The sequence below is a fragment of the Ranitomeya imitator genome, chromosome 3 (assembly GCF_032444005.1).
Source record: "Ranitomeya imitator isolate aRanImi1 chromosome 3, aRanImi1.pri, whole genome shotgun sequence".
Taxonomy (NCBI): domain Eukaryota; kingdom Metazoa; phylum Chordata; class Amphibia; order Anura; family Dendrobatidae; genus Ranitomeya; species Ranitomeya imitator.
In genome coordinates, this window is record NC_091284.1 from 404583187 (window position 1) to 404605149 (window position 21963).

Sequence of the window (21963 nt, forward strand, 5' to 3'; positions counted from 1 at the left end):
CGTCTAGGATCATCGTAGGCACGTTCCCCGGCTACTTTTATTTGTGTGTTAGGTTCAGGGTCGCGGTCAGCTCAGGTTCCATCGCCCTAGAGCTTGTTTGTATCTGTGCTTGTCCTTTTTGTGATCCCCTGCCATTGGGATCATGACAGGTCACTAGAAGCAAAAGTGGACTTCTGATGTAACGGGTGATGTTTAGATGTTTGTTTTGCTAGAGCTCCATTACTTTATGTGCATGAAAATATTTGCTCAGTACTCCTTATAATGAGAACTCAATTGTCCCAAAATTCAGCGCAGTCTTATTATTTTAGCTGGTTTTGAAGATTTTGGGATATATAAACCTACAAATTTGATGCTGTGGGGTCCCATATAGCCTATAAATGCTTCTAAAATTCACTGATAATGATTCGAGGAACTTAGATAAATGTGATGAGCCAATGATATACAGTATCTGATATATTTGCAGTGCGGATCAAAGAGGTTGCGCTGTCACATGGAACATCTAATATCCAAAGAAGCAGAGACTTGGCTAAACTAAATTCTCCTTCTCTTGCTGCTCTAGTGTAAAGTGCTGTTTTTAGATGCTTTAATCTGTTAATCTATGTCGGCATCTCACTGAAAAGGGTATGTGGGAGCATGGTGGAAGAGCGCTGTCACACACTGCATTTAGCCTATCTATATTACTGGGATCAAAGGGTGTTGGTATGGTATTAAAAGGCCAGGGGCATATGTCTTCCCACCAAGAAAATGATTTATATACTAATATAGTTCTTAACTGATACTAATAATACTGCTTAATTCCTAATTTTTAAATACTGCCTCTTTACATTTAGTGAACAAAACAAACTATACAAAGACTGAAACTGTCAAAAACCAAAGAAAAAAACAAACAAAAATGAGCATATACCCTATAGCAAGTAAATAAGTAAATGGTAATGGTACATGCAAATAACATAGGGTTCTTACTTAACTCTATTTTGATTATAAAAAAGGCATAAAAGTCATCCCACATCAAGGTATACCCACTGGGAATGTCCTATCCTGTCTCTAGTATTAAATCCTTGCCATGTGTCAAATAACAACAATATGAATAAGGACAGAGCAGCACTGGGCCCGACTGAGACACTCATCCATGGGGACCTATACAGATGGAATACTTAGCCCAGAAAGAAGAGACCAAGATTACAACTAAATAAAGCACAAATAATACAGCCACACCATGAACACTACCTTTACCCCTACAAAATAGCTGTATTCCCATACTGTTACTGAACAAAAATCTCCAAAAAGTTCAGAGATCAATGAGATCAAATTACATTGACCATATTGTGGTAGACCCCAGTTCTACACTGACCATCTGAAAACTATGTTATTTATATCAGCTTATAGGTGATGTTGTCTCTCACTGTAGTTATTCAGGTTTTCTGACTATGTCATCCACTTCAGGCTGTTATACTTATTCCAAAACTTATGTTTGCAGAGGTTGCTGCCCTGTCATCATCGAGGCCGGGCTGAACTGCGGTGACCTCAGGACTGTGGGAAAATGCCAGTGATGATGTCACCACTGGTGAATGATGTTGCGCTCGCAGCATCTCATTCACCAGTGGTTTTCAGCTGGGACGGTCACATCTTGACACAACGACGGACAGATGTGATACATTGTTGTTTTTTTATTTTCTTTTTATTAGAGGAGAATGAGGGCTTCGGGGAATTAGGTGTTGCAGCAAGTATGGTTTAATTTAGAATATTAAAAAAGTCTGTGTCATTTTTTCAAATAAAGGCCTTTATTCTGGCTGTGCCTTTATTTAACATATAACTGTAGGATTAGTAATGGAGAGGAGTCTTATAGATACCTCTACAATACTAAGCCGTGGGCTTGATGTCACCTGACATTGCAGAGGAGACATTGTGGTACCCCAGGTGTCCGTTTGCCACAATGACATAGCCTTCCTCACTGGGGTGATGTCATGCCTGGAAGTAAGGAGGGATTCCCTTAGCAGGTAACACAAACATACAGCACCTTCCTGACTCCAGACCAGAAGGGAGAGCTCTAAACCTGGTTTCAGGGGAACTTCCCTATAAGTTCTGGTCTGGAGGTGGGGTTTAGTGAGTGTAGTGTGAGACAGTGAAGGGAGAGGAAGCATGTGAGGAGGAAGACTGGGAGTGGAGCTGTGACTGAGCTCTCCTCAGGATTAAGCGCAAAAGAAATCGGACACCGGAGTCCATGGTTGCACTGGTGCTAAAGGCCCAGCAACTAGAACTGGAGGGCAGGAGATTGCAGGTCTCCTGGCCCATCTGACACTTGGAGGCACCACAGCAGGTCAGGAGCCTGTGGGCTGTTAGTGAGAAGACTGTGCTAATGAAAGGCTCATGCTGTCAACCATTGGGGTTAGGAGTAACAGACACTTAGAGGAACTTGTGTAAAGCTTCAGGCAGCAAGGGACAGAGAATGCAGCGCAAAAGGAAGGCCTCCACACCCACCTGGCTAGGTGGATCCCAAGTTACTCCCAGGCTGACCGGAACCCCTCAACACCTGTAATCTGTGCCCCGCACTGCACCTGCAATTCACCAGTAAAAGGTAAAGGAAACTGCAATCCCTGTGTCCTCCAATTATTTCCAGTACCCTCAGTCCTGCACCCCACCGTCTATCATCCCTTACCGACTGCATCAGTAGCTCTGGGGCCCCGCTCCTGGCCGAACACCACAGGTGGCATCACAAATGATCCCCCATAGACTTTATTTTCCACTTCCCTTCATCATTTTTGGTGGACGCCCAGAGCGACGGACCCGGTCATCGCTTCCGTGACCACGCCTTTAAGTACCACCGGACCCAGCCCGAGTACTCCATGGTCCTTGCGGGTGCCCCAACATCAAGCCCACAAATATTAACCTCACTTGCCACCGCTGCAGGGCAAGTGGGAAGAACGGGCAAAGCGCCAGCTAATAGATGCACATTTTCTGGGCAGCTGCAGGCTGCTGTTTTTAGGCTAGGGGGGGCCAATATCCATGGCCCCTTACCAGCCTGAGAAGAGCAGCCCCCAGCTGTGAGCTTTAGCAAAGCTGGTTGTCAAAAATTGGGGGATCCTACTCCTTTTTTTTAAATTATTTATTTAAATAATTAAAAAAACAGCATGGAGACACCTCTATTCTTGATAACCAACCTTGCTGAAGCTGACAGCTGAGGGTTGCAGCACCCAGCTGTGAGTTTTGCCTGGTTGGTTCAAGAACATAGGGGGGAACCCACGTCGGGTTTTTCATTAGGTCGCAGGTGGCGGCTAAGGATACCCAGACCATCCGCTCTTGCTGTCTCTGTTATTAGCGGCAGCAGGTGTTGGATGATTGGAGTAAGGGTCCCAAAAGCCCGAACCTGCTGTCATTGCTCATACTTTATTATAACTCTCATCATTCTCCTCTGCTTGTGCCAATCGCCGGCAGAGCAGGGGAGAATGATGAGAGCTGGCTTTAACACCAGCCGCCGGGAACAGAGCTTACTGTAGCGCTTTCTCCCCGGCAGCCGTACGAGTGGTACTGATGCAGCACACGGGCAGTACACGATTGCCACATATGTACTGCAAGTATTACACACACGGACACACGGATACATGGATACGGATATCTCCGGTACCATTTTTTTCGGGTACCGGAAATAAATGGACGTGTGAAACCAGCCTAATACAGTATATCTACATCCTATTTAAAAGGCTGTTTAGAAGAAGCATGACCAGGACTCAGGAGTAACCAATTAGAAAGCCTCCTTTAGGCAATTAGTCTGGATCCTACAACCCCTGGCAAAAATTATGGAATCACCGGCCATGGAGGATGTTCATTAAGTTGTTTAATTTTGTGGAAAAAAAGCAGATCACAGACATGGCACAAAACAAAAGTCATTTCAAATGGCAACTTTCTGGCTTTAAGAAACACTAAAAGAAATCAAGAACAAAAAATGTGGTAGCCAGTAATGGTTACTTTTATTAACCAAGCATAGGGAAAAAAATTATGGAATCACTGAATTCTGAGGAAAAAATTATGGAAAAAAACACCTAGTGTGAACATAGCCTTATAGAAATTTCTTGCCCATTGTGCTTTTTTTGCTGAGTGTAAATTGACCTGCGGTGCGTGTTTGAAACCCAAAACATGTCAATTTCTGTTGCGAGTACGCTGAGTATTATGTGCTGATTTTCCTTATAAAATTGTATTAGATGTGGAAAGTCTGCAGAGAAAAAACGTGCATTTTTTTCCTATGTGGAAACACACTAAAAATGCATGTAATTTGCACATGACTATGTCAGTAAAGTTTTGCTAAGGCCAAATACAGTGGGGAAAAAAGTATTTAGTCAGCCACCAATTGTGCATTTTCTTCCTCTTAAAAAGATGAGAGAGGCCTGTAATTGCCATCATAGGTAGACCACAACTATGAGAGTCAAAGTGAGAAAACAAATCCAGAAAATCACCTTGTCTGTCACTGTGTGTGAACGTGGCCTCAGTGTTACATTTTATTTACAGTGTACATTTTCTATTGGTTTAATAGAGAAAAAAATAAATCACGTCTTTTTTTATGTCATTTACTTATCACAATAAATAACCCGATCACTATGTTGTGTGGGTTATTTCGATTTCAGGGAGACCAAATATGTCTGTTATTTGCTGATTTTATTTTATTTTTTTAAAAAGCAAATTTAAAAATGACATTTTTGTAATTGTATTTCATTAGCAATTTCATAGTAAGAAAAAAGTCTAACTTTTATATTTTCTCTAGAATGCAGAGACAGAAATACACTGTTTTGTATAGATGTATCTCTAATAGTGTTGAGCATTCCGATGCTGCAAATATCGGGTATCGGCCAATATTCATTGTATCGGAATTCCTGACGAAGCCGCTGCGGCGGCGATACGAGTGGGGCTCTGTCTTCACACCCCCTCCTGATTATATGCTGGTCATTCATGACATGCGGATTTGCAGCACTACCTTAGCCTTTTGGCTTTTTTGGCTCCATCCTGCCATATCTCAGATTCAGCTGAGTATCTATCCGGCGCAATGCCGTTTCTATTTTTTACAGGGGAGCTTTGATTTTTCCATTCAGGCTACATCCCACTTGGGCTATACCTGGTCAGCTTGGCTTTGATACCTACATGTTATGAGCTCTATCTTGTTGTGCCATTTTTGATATATATATTTCCTCCATCATTGTGGTGTTTAGGTATTTTATCGATGTTTCAGGAGTTCTTATTCTGTATTCTTTATATTACATAATATATATATCGTACTGCTCTTCTTCTTGGTTATGGTACACGTAGATCTGTTAGCATGTGGGATTATATGTTTAGGATAGTCTGATGGTACATACTTTGTGTATATTGCTGCTTATTTATCAGGATATATTGGGGTGTTTTACACATTGTTGTATTTTAAGTGTTTTTATGTTGTTTTTTGTGGTGTTCAATAAAACGATCTTTGCTATTTTTCTGCTTGGTTGTGCAGGCCTGTTTTAGTCCATTCTTTTCTCTTCTTTTTTGTGGTAGAAAATGGCAGACGCGACGGACAAAAAAACCCTCACTTGAACGTTTTTTCGTGCCGACTGTTCGCCAAAACACGACGGATCCGTTGCATGACGGACGCGATGTGTGGCCATCTGTCGCTATCCGTCGCTAATACAAGTCTATGGGTAAAAAACGCATCCTACGAGCACATTTGCAGGATGCGTTTTTAGCAATCTGTCGTTTTGGGAAAAAAACGGAAGTGTGAAAGTAGCCTTAGAAACGTTGGCCTTTCTATTATATATCTATGGATATATCTATTTATAGATATATTTATAGATAGATATATCTATAGATACATAGATATATCTATCCATATATCTGGCTGCTTTCACACATCAGGTTTTTGCCATCAGGCACAATCCGGCGAGTTTTGAAAAAAATGGATCCGGCGGAAAAAAATGGGGAATAAAGTGACAAGTAATGGTGAGTATGAACTCTATGTTTAATGTACTGTATGTCTGTACTGTATGTAATGTATGAATGTACTGTATGTAGCATGTATGTAGCATGTGTGTAGCATGTATGTAGTATGTATGTAGTATGTATGTAGCATGTATGTAGCATGTATGTAGCATGTATGTAGCATGTATGTAGCATGTATGTAGTATGTATGTTTTTTTTTCATCCAACACATTAGCCGGATGATGGGACTACTACTGTCCCATCATTGGCTAATGTGTCAATCACTGTCACTGTAGTAGGCATCGTCCAACCGGGACCTGTAGTCCCATCGGACGATGCCTACACACAGGCACAGAGCCCCGGCACGCCGCACAGAGCCTCGGCACGCCGCACAGAGCCCCGCATGCCGCACAGAGCCCCGGCACGCCACACAGAGCCCCGACATAAACACGCACAGAGCCCCGCACGCTGCACAGAGCCCCGGCACGCTGCACAGAGCCCCAGCACACACGCACAGAGCCCCGGCACACACGCACAGAGCCCCGGCACACACGCACAGAGCCCCGGCACGCTGCACAAAGCCCCGCACGCCGCACAGAGCCCCAACATGCCGCACAGAGCCCCGGTAGGCCCACACAGACCCCCGAGAGGCCCATACAGATCCCCGGCAGGCCCACACAGACCCCTGAGAGGCCCATACAGATCCCCGGCAGGCCCACACAGACCCCGCCCACAGACACACAGACACGCAACAGTGTCCACCCACGCACCACCCACACTCTTCCCCCCTCCGGAACAGGATTTAGAAGGACAGAAAGGGCTTATTTACATTCCGATATTTGTGTCCCATTGACTTGCATTGGTATCGGGTATCGGTATCGGCGATATCCAATATTTTTTGGATATCGGCCGATCCAATCTGATACCGATACTTCTGGATATCGGAAGGTATCGCTCAACACTAATCTCTAAGCATCAGTATCGCCTGTGGGTTCAGAGCCTGCAATACATTTGCAAGAAATTTTCTTATTCTGATCAGTACAGGCTGTGTCTCATTGTTTTAGCTACTACCTGCAATGAAGTAAGTTGAGCATTTGATTTCCGGCGAGACCATATTTCAAGAAGAGAAAATGACATTCTTGCAATTATTTTTTATTATATTTTAGTAATTTCTTAGAATCAAAAAATCTTTATTTATCTCTAGAATACAGGTATATAGAAATAGACTGTTATGTACAGATTTATCTCTATGTACCAGTATAATCTACCTGTAGTTTCATAGCAAATTACAGAATCCTCCAATACTTGTCAGTCAGGCTGTGACCCATTGCTTTAGCTGCTGCCTGCAATGATAGAGGCTGTGGGTTCAATTCGGGGGAAGACCTGATCACAAGAGAAGAAAATGTTTATTTAATTAATTGTAAGTGTGTGCAGAAATGTTGGCATAACTACCCTGAGGAGGAGTAGCTACGGAGCGATGAAGACACTGGAGACATGAGAGTGAGTGGAAGTCGGGACAAAGCCCTGAGTAGTTGGGACAGCAGGTCTGACTCCTCAAATTGGGAAAGTCTGCCTTAATTTGGGATGGTTGGGAGCTAATGTCACTTGCTTGTACAGGAGCTTGCTATGATCACCCTTTTGACTGAAGGGTAATAGAAAACATTTTTGACACTTGTGGACAGCTGTTTATGTTTTTCTTTTATAGTGTGACCTCAACAGATACAAAGGATAGAGGTCAGTTCCACTTTATCTTCAGTAGCACCATTTTTCAGAGCTTCCACCACAATCTCCTACTGGACTCAAGTAGGCAATTTTGCAGCAGACACGGTTCCAGAAAAACGCTACATGCTGTACAAACACTACTCCCATCATCTTTCAGGTTGTTAGGCACTTTTAGCAATGTTCAGGCTGTCTGCTCAAAGCAGTGCTCCTCTCATGGATGAATAATTCTTTGAAGTTCCTTTTTCCTTTGGAGACCTAACCCCAGGGGCGGACACTGACAGGTTTGGGCCCCAGTGCAAGAAATGTGCCTGGGCTCCCCTCCTGTTTTGGCGACAAAGCTATATATATATACAGCTCTGGCAAAGATTAAGAGACCACCACATCAAAACCCCATCATGGGCAGCCCAATCTCCACACATGAGCCCCATTGAAAACCTGTGGAATGTAATTAAGGAGATGATGGATTGTCACAAGCCATCAAACAAGGAAGAACTGCTTACATTTTTGCGCCAGAAGCAGTGTGAAAGACTGGTGGAAAGCATGCCAAGACGCATGAAAGCTGTGATTAAAAATCATGGTTATTACACAAAATATTGATTTCTGAACTCCTCCTGAGTGAAAACATTAGTATTGTTGTTTCTAAATGATTATGAACTTGTCTTCTTTGCATTATTTGAGGTCTGAATGCACTGTTTTTTTTTTTTATTTTGACCATTTCTCCTTTTCAGAAAAAAAAATACAAAATTTCTTGCTTGGAAATTGAGACATGTTGTCAGAAGTTTATAGACTAAGGAACAATTTACATTTTCCTCAAAAATATACAGTATTTTTTGCTTTATAAGACGCACCTGATTATAAGCTGCACCCCCAAATTTGTTGAGGGTCTGTTTTATAATGCCAGTGTCTGTCTTACAAATCATATATATGTCCCTCATCTTCGTATCTATATAACCCCCATCCTGGGACATGGCCACCCCAGTGCTGGCACATTGCCCCTATGTGCTGCTGGCACACTCCCCCCTTGTGCTGATACATTACCCCCTTGTGCTGGTGCACTGCCCCCTTGTGCTGACACATTGGCACATTGCCCCCCTCTGGCACGTGGCCCCCTTGTGCTGGTACATTGCCACCCTGTGCTGGTACATTGCCCCCCTGTGCTGCTGGTACATTGGCACAATGCCCCCTTGTTCTCACCATCCTGGATATGGCCCCCCTGGTCACTATATGACCCCCTGCTGTCACGCACATGGTCCCCCTGGTCACGATGCGGCGGCATCTGAGCAAGTTTTTTTTTTTAAAGTCTGGTGTCAACCACCCACCCACCTACCCCCCACTCCCCCTCCCTGAAAACGACATACTCACCCTCCTACAGTGGTGCCTGCAGCTCTGATGGTCTCAGCGCTGGAAAATCAGCGGTCACATGGTACCGCTCATCAAGGTGATGAATATGGATGCATATTCATGACCTTAATAAGCGGTACCATGTGACCGCTCACACAGGAAGAAGCTGCAGCGCAGAGAGTCGGGACAGCGATGCAGGGAGTCCTTTCAGCGTGCTGTGAGGAGGGTGAGTATGACTGCCCGGGGGAGGATGAAGGAGGATGGGGGTGGAGAAGGAGGACTGGAGAGGATGAAGGAGGATGGGGAGCCACGCATATAAGGATGGGAGGGGGGAGCAGAGCCACGCACATAAGGATGAGAGGGGGAGCAAAGCCACGCATATAAGGATGGGAGTGGGGAGCAGAGCCACGCATACAAGGATGGTACAGGGGGAGCCATGCATACAAGATGGGACTGGGGAGCCATGCATATGAAAGGGGAGCCACACAGAGCAGGACAAGAGGGGGGGCACACATGATGGACAGTGATGAGGAGACAATACATACCCGGCTTATACTTGAGTCCATAAGCTTACCCAATTTTTTGTGGCAAAACTAGGTGCCTCGGCTTATACTTGGGTCAGCTTATACTTGGGTATATACAGTATGTAATATATACACATGTATATGTGTGGCTATATCTATATAGCTTTGTCGCCATAAAAGGAGGGGGTCCAGATGCAGTTCTTGCACAGGGGCCCCAAACTGTCAGTGTCCGCCCCTGCCCAGGTAACAATTGTACTCGCATCTAACAGAAGTGAGTACAATTGAGGCTCTGACTGCCAGGTCAGAGCGATGTGATCAGTTCATGTGATCATGTTTAATTTTTTACTTTGTCCCATGGGGGGACATCACAGATCAGTGATCTGACAGTTTGCACAGCACTCTGTCAGATCACCGATCTGACTTACAGCACTGCAGGCTTCACAGTGCCTGCTCTGAGCAGGCTTTGTGAAACCACCTCCCTCCCTGCAGGACCCGGATGCCACGGCCATCTTGGATCCGGGTCTGGAGCAGGGAGGGAGGTAGAGAGACCCTCGCAGCAACATGATCACATCGCATTGCAGCGGGGGGCTCAGGGAAGCCTGCAGGGAGCCCCCTCCCTGCGCGATGCATCCCTGTACCGCCGGCACATCGCGATCATTTTTGATCGCGGTGTGCCGGGGGTTAATGTGCCGGGACCGGTCCGTGACCGCTCCTGGCACATAGTGCCGGATGTCAGCTGCGATAGGCAGCTGACACCCGGCCGCGATTGGCCGCGCTCCCCCCGTGAGTCCGGCCGATCGCGTATGACGTACTATCCCGTCGGTGGTCACAGAGGCCCACCCCACCTCGACGGGATAGTACGTCTGATGTCAGAAAGGGGTTAAGGTTATATTGCAATGCTGATATATTTCAGATAGATTTATAAAAAGAAAAATGAGGGACTATCCACACTGCTTATAGAATATCAGATGGCACAAAAATATTCCTGTTATTTTCTGTAATTTCTTAAATGTATATATTTAGACTCCAAATAACAGAACTGCAACATGAAAGCTCAAAATATCAATACCTTAACTACAAAAACATGTTTTTCACCAGGATTGCTGCAGTACTTTAAGGGAAATTATGCTAAAAAAATGAAGCCAGTGAAAGCAAGAATCATGTGTTTTACCTTCAGGGCTATATCCTACCTGTTAATGGCGTTATCTCACAGGTAGTGGTGGAAGGACTCAGAAGCACAGCTGAATGGTTTTCACGCCAGGCCTGTAAATTAGACCACAACATTAGCATACATACCCCAAGGGCCCACTGCTTAGTTTAATACAAGGCAGCTTCATGTTTTCTACTATTTTTCCTTTCTTTCAACAATGACAAACAGCTTAATCAATCCTAGATGCAAAATCTATAAATGAAGAAAGCTTACCAGGTCACTTCTGTAGGTCGTCCAGTTTTTAAACTCACTTGCCTTGTTTTTAACTCTAAGTTCACTATGGGATAATGAGAGTGTAATCAGACCCACAAAGAGGATTGATGAAAGTGAAAAAACACTCAAAATAAGGATCTATATTAAAATAAGAGTTTTTACAGCTGTCATTGAGGGGTCTCATTTACGATGTTGCATGAAAGCCTTAATAATCACGATAACCTTTGAGTAATAGTACAGCCCAAAATAGCTTAGTATTGAAAATTTACTGCTGCCAGTTAAACATCTCATTGCAAACCCAGAAAAGACTTCTAGCGGGACAAACAGACTGCAAGGCCAAACTAATTGCTTACTATTAATGCATATATATTAGGGTTCATGTAAATGACTGTAAAAATCTAACGAGTGCTATCTGTCGTTTTGACGGATAGGACTTGTCCCTATGTTATTCAATAAGTGTGCGCAGATTTAAAAAAAACACAAAAATTGAGTTTGACTTAGGTTGGTACACATGCAGCACATAAATGCACGTTCACATTGGCCTACAAGAGAAAAAAAATGAGCAAAAACCCTGCTGTAAATAAGTAAAAAGCAAAAAGTGCATCTAAATAACACAGAGTTTTTAGTAATATTGTTTTTGATCAAAAATAGCATAAAAGCCATCCCACCATGACACGGTAACTCTGATCGGGACAGTCCTATACTGTCTAATATTAAGAACCTTACCATGTGTCAATGTTGACTTCAGTGTGAATAAGGGCAGACAACATTTAGATGCACTTTTTGCTTTTTATTTACAGCAGGGTTTTTGCTCCTTGTTTTTTCTCTTGTAGGTTTTAAGTGTGTGCAGATGTCTAATTTATTCCACATACAGATTCGGGGAGAGCAAAAATCACAGCACGCATGAGTTGAATCCAATTTTTATTGGAACACACTCTGCCATTCATGTGCATAGTTCCGTCAAAAAAAGTCATCCGTGATGATATCCGAGTGCGGCCCTATTTTCATTGACTGACAGACTAGAGAACATAGGGATTAAAAAAAAAATCTTCCACTTTCGAGAACATCAGATCAAACTCTGATCAGAGCGTGATTAGCATAATTGGCCCAATTTTCTTGAATGAGAGAAAATTGGTCATGTGACTCTAGACTAAAAGGAACTGTTATAAATTGCTTATGCCTAGTTTAGGACCTGATGGGTTGGTGCATCTAAAAGAGATGCAAAGAACATGAAAGAAAGTTTTCCTTAAAAACGTGAACTAGCAATAACAGATTGAAAAAATGGTTTACATGGCTGGTGCCAAATGTTCTATTTGTTTCAGACACATCTTGCTCCTCATTGCACAGATTTGAAAAAGAAAAGTGCTTAGAAAAGGGTTGAGGCTTTATGAAGGAGAATATGTCTTCAATGTGCTAAAGTGCACTATATAGATAGTTTCAAGTTGGTGGAGGGGGTCACACTAACCCACCACTGTTCACTTTGTCTCAGATGACACAGGAGAGATCACACAGATCCCATCACTCCAACCAGTTGTCTTGGGAATTCAACTCCACTGCTGACAATCATCAGAACAATTCTGCAATTGTCTGATAAGTGATGGACGAGGCCATAGCTGCTTCCACTACTAGGCTGATTATTGAGGGACTAAAGGTACCTTCACACTAAACGACGCTGCAGCGATCCAGACAACGATCCGGATCGCTGCAGCGTCGCTGTTTGGTCGCTGGAGAGGTGTCACACAGACCGCTCTCCAGCGACCAAAGATGCCGGTAACCAGGGTAAACATCGGGTTACTAAGCGCAGGGCCGCGCTTAGTAACCCGATGTTTACCCTGGATACCATCCTAAAAGTAAAAAAAACCAAACGCTTCATACTTACCTTCCGCTGTCTGTCCTCGTCGCTCTGCTTCTCTGTACTGGCTGTGAGCACAGCGGCTGGAAAGCAGAGCGGTGACGTCACCGCTCTGCTTTCCGGGCGCTGTGCTCACAGTGAGTGCAGGAAAGCAGAGCGCCGGAGGACAGGCAGCGGAAGGTAAGTATGAAGCGTTTGTTTTTTTGTACTATTAGGATGGTATCCAGGGTAAACATCGGGTTACTAAGCGCGGCCCTGCGCTTAGTAACCTGATGTTTACCCTGGTTACCAGCGAAGACATCGCTGAATCAGTGTCACACACACCGATTCAGCGATGTCAGCGGGAGAGCCAGCGACCAAAGAAAGTGCTGGCCTACTAGCCCTGACCAACGACATCACAGCAGGATTCTGATCGCTGCTGCGTGTCACACTGAACGATATCGCTAGCCAGGACGCTGCAACGTCACGGATCGCTAGCGATATCGTTTAGTGTGAAGTTACCTTAACTGTGAGAGTATGGTATATACACCTCTGATTCCAACACATGGAATATATGCATATACCCCAGTACGGTCAGTGCCACCTCTGCAATAAAAAATAGAACCACTAGCTGTACCACCAATCCTTTATGCAGGCCGATTGGACACCCATTACAGGTAGCATATAGTTTCATGGGTGTGGCTTACAGAGCAAGGGGAACAGAGCTAATCAATTTTATATTTAATCCAGAAAGATAGGCAGTGTTTATAAAACAAAATATACAAGATTATAAAGAATGAGAACAAAACAATACAATATATACAATTACATAAAATAAAAAGGAATAACGAAAAAAACTTACTAAACCAGGTAATAGAAATCGCTGAGCTTAGTGGAGGGAACCACTCCTGATCTGGAAAATTGACTACCCCACAGTGAACTATGTCTTTCCAGAATGACAAAGACACAAACCCAGTTTCAGCGTTTTGTTAGTTCTAAGTTATGCCCACATTCCTATAACAGAGTGTCACCCCAGCCTGTACACATGGACCATACTTTAACACTAGGACTACTGGACTCGTGACCCCGCCTAGAACTACTGAAAGGAGTCATTTTGACTCCTTGCTTGTTTTCGTTTATTTTTAGAGTTTCATTTGTGGTTATTTATTAATAATTATATTTTTTGTAATGTATTATTATTGTGAGATCCAACAGTAATGCTTTTGATTGTTTTTTTTCTGCTTTTCTTATTTTTCTACAGAAAATAACAATAATTATAATAGACGTTTTTCAAACATTTTTTTTTATTCAAGTGCACACATATAAACAACAACTGAAGAACAAAAAGCAGAGAAAATGTAGGTGGAGGAGCATAAAAATGAAAATATGGCGCAGAATTCACCTTCTAAACATTTCATGTTTCGCATTTTAGGCATTGCCTTTGATTTATGGCAGTACATTGCCCACAGAAAGACTTACCACAAGTCTTACAATTGCCGACAGATCTATTTTTCTTGCACTTTTCTTTGATGTGGCAAAATTTTGTTTGAACCATCACTTCTGAACATGTAGAAACTTGGGACGTGGAACCCTTTTCCCTATCTGTGACATAAGGACCACTCAACTCTCTCACAAGCGTTTGCAAAAATGCTTGCGTGACATTTTTTGGTGGGTAATCTCCTTGAATATTATACATGCATTTATACCCGCAAAGTCTAAGGCATTTTCAAATGCATGAACAGGCCATCTCCTTGTGCATGTTCGTGTGGTATATTTTCGTGCCATCTGATCCACTACATCTACTCCATATTTTGTTTCATTGTAAAACTTTACCGTTTCTGGAGTTTTTTTAGCGGAATCAGACGCAACAACAACATCTGGATGGACGGAACTCAAAATGACAACATTTTTGTTGGGCTTTCCTTGATATACTGTAAGTGTAAAATTGTCTTCATTTCTAAACACTTTAGTGTTGTACAATTCCTCTTTCATGGATTTTATTTCTTTAGGCACTTCTCGCCTTATCTTATTCAGTGTTCCCACGATGGTTGTTCCTTTGCTTTTTAGCTGTTTAGCTAATTTTAATGAAGTAAAATAATTATCGGTTGTAACATTGCGACTTTTTTTCAAAAACGGGTCCAATAACTTCATTACCACATGGTCAGCTAATCGGTCCTCAGCACGGCGTGTGTCATCTTTGCCTAGATAAGGGAAGCCATTTGCCAGATATTTGCTCTCCTTATCAACAGCTAGCCAATATTTGTGGCCATATTTATCTGGTTTGGAAGGCATGTACTGCGTGAATGGACACCTAGTTTTGCTTGGGAAAAGTTGCTCATGCACCGTTATGTATGGGCCAGGTTTGTAACACGCAATACAATTTTCAATAAACCTGTCCCACACAGTAGAAAATAGAGCAAACTTGTCCGTTTGCAGTCTCTCCGATCGAGTAGATTTCTCATCAAATCTGAGAAACCTCATAATTTCAACAAAGCGGTCCCTAGACATTGTCGCTTTGCAAAACGGTATTCCCCAGTCATTACACCAAATACTGCTAATCGAGTGACGGTTCGTGCCAGATATTCCACGAGCATAGAATATCGCAATGAATGCATCTAGCTCCTCATCAGATAGAGTAAACTGTAAATTATTGTTCCTGCATGCTCCTGCAAGCGTACAGTTCTTTATATGTGTCTATATATGAATCAAAAAATAAACGCCATGCGCTCAAAGGACTATCGATAATGATATTTCTTCTGGCGTATCCTGTAGGGCCAGGTGCTTCTCGAAGAATATTTCGGCTGTCACGCCTACCAGGCAAGTGTTGTCCAATTTCAACAGGTTTCCATTGAATACCATCCGCTGAAACTAGTATTCCTTCAGATTCGCCTTCTCTGGTGTTTGTTGTTGCATTACCTTCGCCGCCATCGTTATCTGTTGTTCTTTCATTTCTGGGACGTTTTGCTGATTTTTTCTGTCCACGACCAGGAGGATGGTCACGAGGCAACATAACTGCATGAGCCCGATCCCCAGTTGATGTGCTTGGAATATCTGGAAAAAAGTTGATGAATATTTAGAATTTTTGTTTTGTAAGGGTCCGTGCACCCTGGCTGGATTAGCGGCGGAATATCCGACCGGATATTCTCACCACAATCCGGCCCGTACCTGCCCGCTCAGGTACAGAGCGGAGTTTCATACCTGAAGCTCCGCTCCGAACCCCGGGCTGGAGCCGCTGTCTGGGACGGAGCCGTGCTCGCGCGTAAGCAAGCGCTGCTCTGTCCCTGACAGCAGCTCCAGCCCGGGGTTCGGAGCGGAGCTTCAGGCATGAGCGGGCAGGTACGGCCTGTATTGCGGCAAGAATATCCAGATGGCTATTCAGCCAGAATTCTGCTAGTGTGCACAGGCCCTAACTCAGTGTGTGGAAGAACAAATAAATACACATAACTACTTACCTTCTGGATTTGTTCCTTCTGAGTCTTCAGATTCACTTGATATGTTCTGAGGAATGAAATCTTCATCACTGTCAGAATCAAATACATGTTCCTGCAATTCGGATTCCGATTCATCCTCCGGTATGGATTGCAAAGTAGCCAGAATATCCTGAGGCTTTATCAAACGTCTTCTCTCCATATTCCTCACAAATTCCATAATTCTATATAGTTCCCTGCTGAAAAATAGAAATGAAATGAAAACTAAAAGAAATAATAACTGTTCTGCCACCTTCAAAAGTAGGTGGGCTGAATCAGTTGACAGACAGCTAAACTATTTCATAACAATTCATACCTGTATGAGTCTTCAGAGCTCGTATGTCTGCGTCTGTTCTCTTTGTCTCTTCAGCTGAACTGAAAGTAAAGTTACTATCCAGAATACTGTCTCCTGCTAGGACCTTAGAGAAACACCACCCCTCATTAGCATAAGATAAGAGCCTAGAGTAAACAAGCTATTTTGTTCAGCATTACACAGTAATACAAGCAGGTAAAACACAAGGAAAATGTGAAAAGTTGACATGTAAATTGAACTACATTTATATGAACATCAGGGTAAATAAGACAGAGTGAAAAAATTATGCACAAAACTTTATAGCAACATTTAGTGACAAAAGGACCTCAAAATATAGTAGGGAGTCAAAATGACTCCCTTCAGTAGTTCTTGGTAAATTTTGAAAAAAACGCGCAAATTTTTTACCAAAATTATTTATTCTCACAAAATCTTTTTTCACATCATATTTGAGGAAAAGTCACCGAGTTTCAAGCCGGAATTCTGAAAAATGTAGTCACAGAAGAGAAATAAAAAACGAAAGGAGTCAAAATGACTCCATCAGTAGTTCTAGTGTTTAATCAGGCTTACATTAGCATTCCTTGCCCTGTATCTGGTGGGGGCATGCTTGTCTTTGTTCCCCTCTGCAGGGGGCATCTCCAATACACAAACCTGTAGAGAGACTGCATACAGGGTTTCTGGAACTTTCCTAATCTTGAAGCTATGTTTAAGGGGGTGGGTGTTGGGATCAGCCCCTTTGTTGGGCAGATACTAAGAGTGGTAGGACAACAAGACACATCTTCTGTTAGTCGATGCTGTGTGCTTTGAAGGACAAGGGATCTGCAGCTGCAGCTGGATCCTGGTATCATGTATGGAGATTGAAGATCATTTTGTCACATGGAATTGTGATGTCTCACCACCCTACTGGATTTAAGGACTGAATCTGAAGACTGTTGTTGGTAGGTGACTCGCGAAGGGCTGGGATCTTAGGCTGAGGCGAGATCCCTGTGACCGTGTATATTGTTGGAAGCTGCCTTGTGGGACTGTTCATCTGCTGAATCTATTGAATTCACTCAAGGACTATTGCTATTTCCCTGGCGTCAGATTGCTGGGTTACGCCCCCGGATCTACTCCCTTTCTGTGGACTCATTGTGGACTCATTGTGGACGCTGCAGAATTACTTTCATTTGCGTTGCCCCAGTTTCCTGTTCCAATAAATCTTGTTGGATTGTTTATCGGTCTGGTGTCTCTTTCTGCTCTGTCGAATACCCCGTTACAATACCTCCCCTTGATGACCTCATTTGAAGGGTGTTTGTGGGATGTTCTCAGTCCTTCAAGATTTTATGAGATCTCCAACTTATAAGATATCTGTGCCTCTGAAGGTCCGAGGCATTATATATTGACATCATATTTTCTATTGTGATTTTTCCTTTTCATACAGACCAAGTGTGACCTGGTTCACATCATGTATCGGACACATTTGCAATTGGAGGAGTTCTAGTTGCACCACAGTGATATGTGTTCCATTCATCCCTTTGCTATGATGCTGAAAATCTATATCCCATAAATACAAACCCCAATATTCCTTCCTGACCACTGATACTGGCTGCTCTGCAATCTGTGCTTTATGAAAGGAAGCCCTCTGCCTAGGAAAGCATACTCCTCCTCCCATGGTAAACAATTTACCGCCTGGTTGTCATTTTCCCAAAACAGGTTTTCTTTATCTGGCTGCTGCTTCAAAAGGAGCTTGGAACTTGAGTTTCCTATGTTTTGATTCATTTTTCTCACTTCACCATATGTTCAGTGTGAAGGCCTAATTCGCGAGAGTGAATTGTGAGCTCTTCTCCCTTCTCTCTGTAAGGATTTAAATTTTCCTTTGTGACAGATATAGATAGATAGATAGATAGATAGATAGATAGATAGATAGATAGATAGATAGATAGATACACACGTGGTCAAAATTGTTGGTACCCCTCGTTTAATGACATAAAAACCCACAATGGTCACAGAAATAACTTGAATCTGACAAAAGTAATAATAAATGAAAAATCTATGAAAATGAACAAATGAAAGTCAGACATTGCTCTTCAACCATGCTTCCACAGAATTAAAAAAAATAAAACTCATGAAATAGGCCTGGACAGAAATGATGGTACCTCTGAAAATAAAGTGACAAAAGGGACATGTTAAATCAAGGTGTGTTCACTAACTAGCATCACAGGTGTCTACAATCTTGGAATCAGTGAGTGGGCCTGTAAATAGGGCTACAGATACTCACTGTGCTGTTTAGTGATATGGTGTGTATCACACTCAACATGGACCAGAGGAAAGAGGAAAGAGTTGTCTCAGGAGATTAGAAAGGAAATTATAGTCAAACATGTTAAAGGTAAATTTTATAAGACCATCTCCAAGCAGCTTGATGTTCCTGTGACCTACAGTTACACATATTATTCAGAAATTTATGAGCAATAGGACTGTATCCAACCTCCCTGGACGTGGACACAGGAGGATAATTGTTGACAAATCAGAGACGGATAATACGAATGGTAACAAAAGAGTAGGGTTGAGCGAAACGGGTCGAACATTTTCAAAAGTCGCCGACTTTTGGCGAAGTCGAGTTTCATGAAACCCGATCCGACCCCTGTGCGTGGTCGGCCATGCGGTACGCGACTTTCGCGCCAAAGTCGCGTTTCAATTACGCGAAAAGCGCCATTTCTCAGCCAATGAAGGTAAACGCAGAGTGTGGGCAGCGTGATGACATAGGTCCTGGTCCCCACCATCTTAGAGAAGGGCATTGCAGTGATTGGCTTGCTGTCTGCGGCGTCACAGGGGCTATAAAGGGGAGTTCCCGCCGACCGCCATGTTACTGCTGCTGATCTGAGCTTAGGGAGAGGTTGCTGCCGCTTCGTCAGAAGCAGGGATAGCGTTAGGCAGGGTCCATTAACCACAAAACCGCTTGTGCTGTAGCGATTTCCACTGCCCAACACCACCTTCGGTGTGCAGGGACAGTGGAAGCTCCTTTTTTTTTTTTTTTTTTTCCTCAGCGCTGTAGCTCATTGGGCTGCCCTAGAAGGCTCCCTGATAGCTGCATTGCTGTGTGTACGCCGCTGTGCAAACCAACTGCTTTTTTCAAAGCACAAATCCTCTTGTTCCTTCCTTTCTGCACAGCTATCTTGTTTGTTTGTCCACACTTTTTATTTAATTTGTGCATCAGTCCACTCCTTATTGCTGCCTGCCATACCTGGCTGAGATTACTGCAGGGAGATAGTAATTGAAGGACAGTTCCTTTTTTTTTTTTTTTTTTTTTGTGGGAGATTAAGATTGACATTTCTGCTAGAGTGCCATCTCTGTCTGTGTCATCTCTCACTCAGTGGGCCATAGAAAGCCTATTTATTTTTTTGCTTGATTTGGGTTCCAAAATCTACCAGAAAAAATCACAACATAAATCAGTGGGAGAAAAATATTGGCCTCAGGGCTTGTGTGCCACTCCTTACTCCTGTGTGTGCCATCTCTCACTCAGTGGGCCATAGAAAGCCTATTAATTTTTTTGCTTGATTTGGGTTCTAAATTCTACCTGAAAAAATCAATAAATCAATCAGTGGGAGATTAATATTGGCCTTTGGGCTTGTGTGCCAGTCCTAAGCGTGCCATCTCTCTCTCTCTCTCAGATAGTGGGCCATAGAAAGCCTATTTTTTTATTATTTTATTGGGTTTATAAATTTTCCCTGGAAAAAAAAAAAAAGTGGGAGATTAATATTGGCCTCTGGGCTTGTGTGCCAGTCCTGAGCGTGCCATCTCTCTCACAAATAGTGGGCCATAGAAAGCCTATTTATTTTTTGGGTTGATTTGGGTTCATAATTCTACCTGAAAAAATCAATCAATCAATCAGTGGAAGATTAATATTGGCCTTTGGGCTTGTGTGCCAGTCCTAAGCGTGCCATCTCTCTCTCTCAGATAGTGGGCCATAGAAAGCCTATTTATTATTATTTTTTTTATTGGGTTTATAAATTTTCCCTGGAAAAAAAAAAAAAGTGGGAGATTAATATTGGCCTCTGGGCTTGTGTGCCAGTCCTGAGCGTGCCATCTCTCTCACAAATAGTGGGCCATAGAAAGCCTATTAATTTTTTTGCTTGATTTGGGTTCCAAAATCTACCTGAAAAAAATCACTAAATCAATCAGTGGGAGATTAATATTGGCCTCTGGGCTTGTGTGCCACTCCTGACTCCTGTGTGCGTCATCTGTCACTCAGTGGGCCCTAGAAAGCCTATTTTTTGTTTTATTTGTTTTCTAAATTCTCCCTGAAACAATCATTTTATTTTCTTTGGTTTCTAAATTATTCCTGAAAAAAATCATTTTTTTTGTATTTTTTTTTCTCTCAAGTCTCCCTGAAAAAAAAAAAAAAAAAAAAAATCTGTGGGAGATTCATATTGCCCCATCTGCTTGTGTGCCAGTCTTGACTCCTGGGTGTGCCATCTCTCTCTCTCTCCCCAATTGTGGGCCATAGAAAGCCTATTAATTTTTTTGCTTGATTTGGGTTCCAAAATCTACCAAAAAAAATCACTAAATCAATCAGTGGGAGATTAATATTGGCCTCTGGGTTTGTGTGCCACTCCTGACTCCTGTGTGCGTCATCTGTCACTCAGTGGGCCCTAGAAAGCCTATTTTTTGTTTTATTTGTTTTCTAAATTCTCCCTGAAACAATCATTTTATTTTCTTTGGTTTCTAAATTATTCCTGAAAAAAATCATTTTTTTGGTATTTTTTTTTCTCTCAAGTCTCCCTGAAAAAAAAAAAAAAAAAAAAAATCTGTGGGAGATTCATATTGCCCCTTCTGCTTGTGTGCCAGTCTTGATTCCTGGGTGTGCCATCTCTCTCTCTCTCTCCCCAATTGTGGGCCATAGAAAGCCTATTAATTTTTTTGCTTGATTTGGGTTCCAAAATCTACCAAAAAAAATAACTAAATCAATCGGTGGGAGATTAATATTGGCCTCTGGGCTTGTGTGCCACTCCTGACTCCTGTGTGCGTCCTCTCTCACTCAGTGGGCCCTACAAAGCCTTTTTTTTTTTTTTTTTCCTAAATTCTCCCTGAAACAATCATTTCATTTTATTTGTTTTATAAATTCTTCTGTAAAAAATAATTTTTTTTTAATTTTTTTTTTTTCTGAAGTCTCCCTTTTAAAAAAAACAAACACAAATCAGTGGGAGATAAATATTTACATTTGCGCTTCAGTGACAGTCCTGCGTGTGTGCCATCTCATTTGTTGCCAACAACAACAGAGTGTGTAACATTGTGGCTGATTTTCGTTGTGGTCTCACCCACCTGTAAAGGGGTAGCTAAATCATACTGAAGTTATAGCTCACCGTGTAAGTTGTGTGACAGCAACAAATACCGTTCGTTTGTTAACGTTTTTAAAACAATGAGGAAGTCTG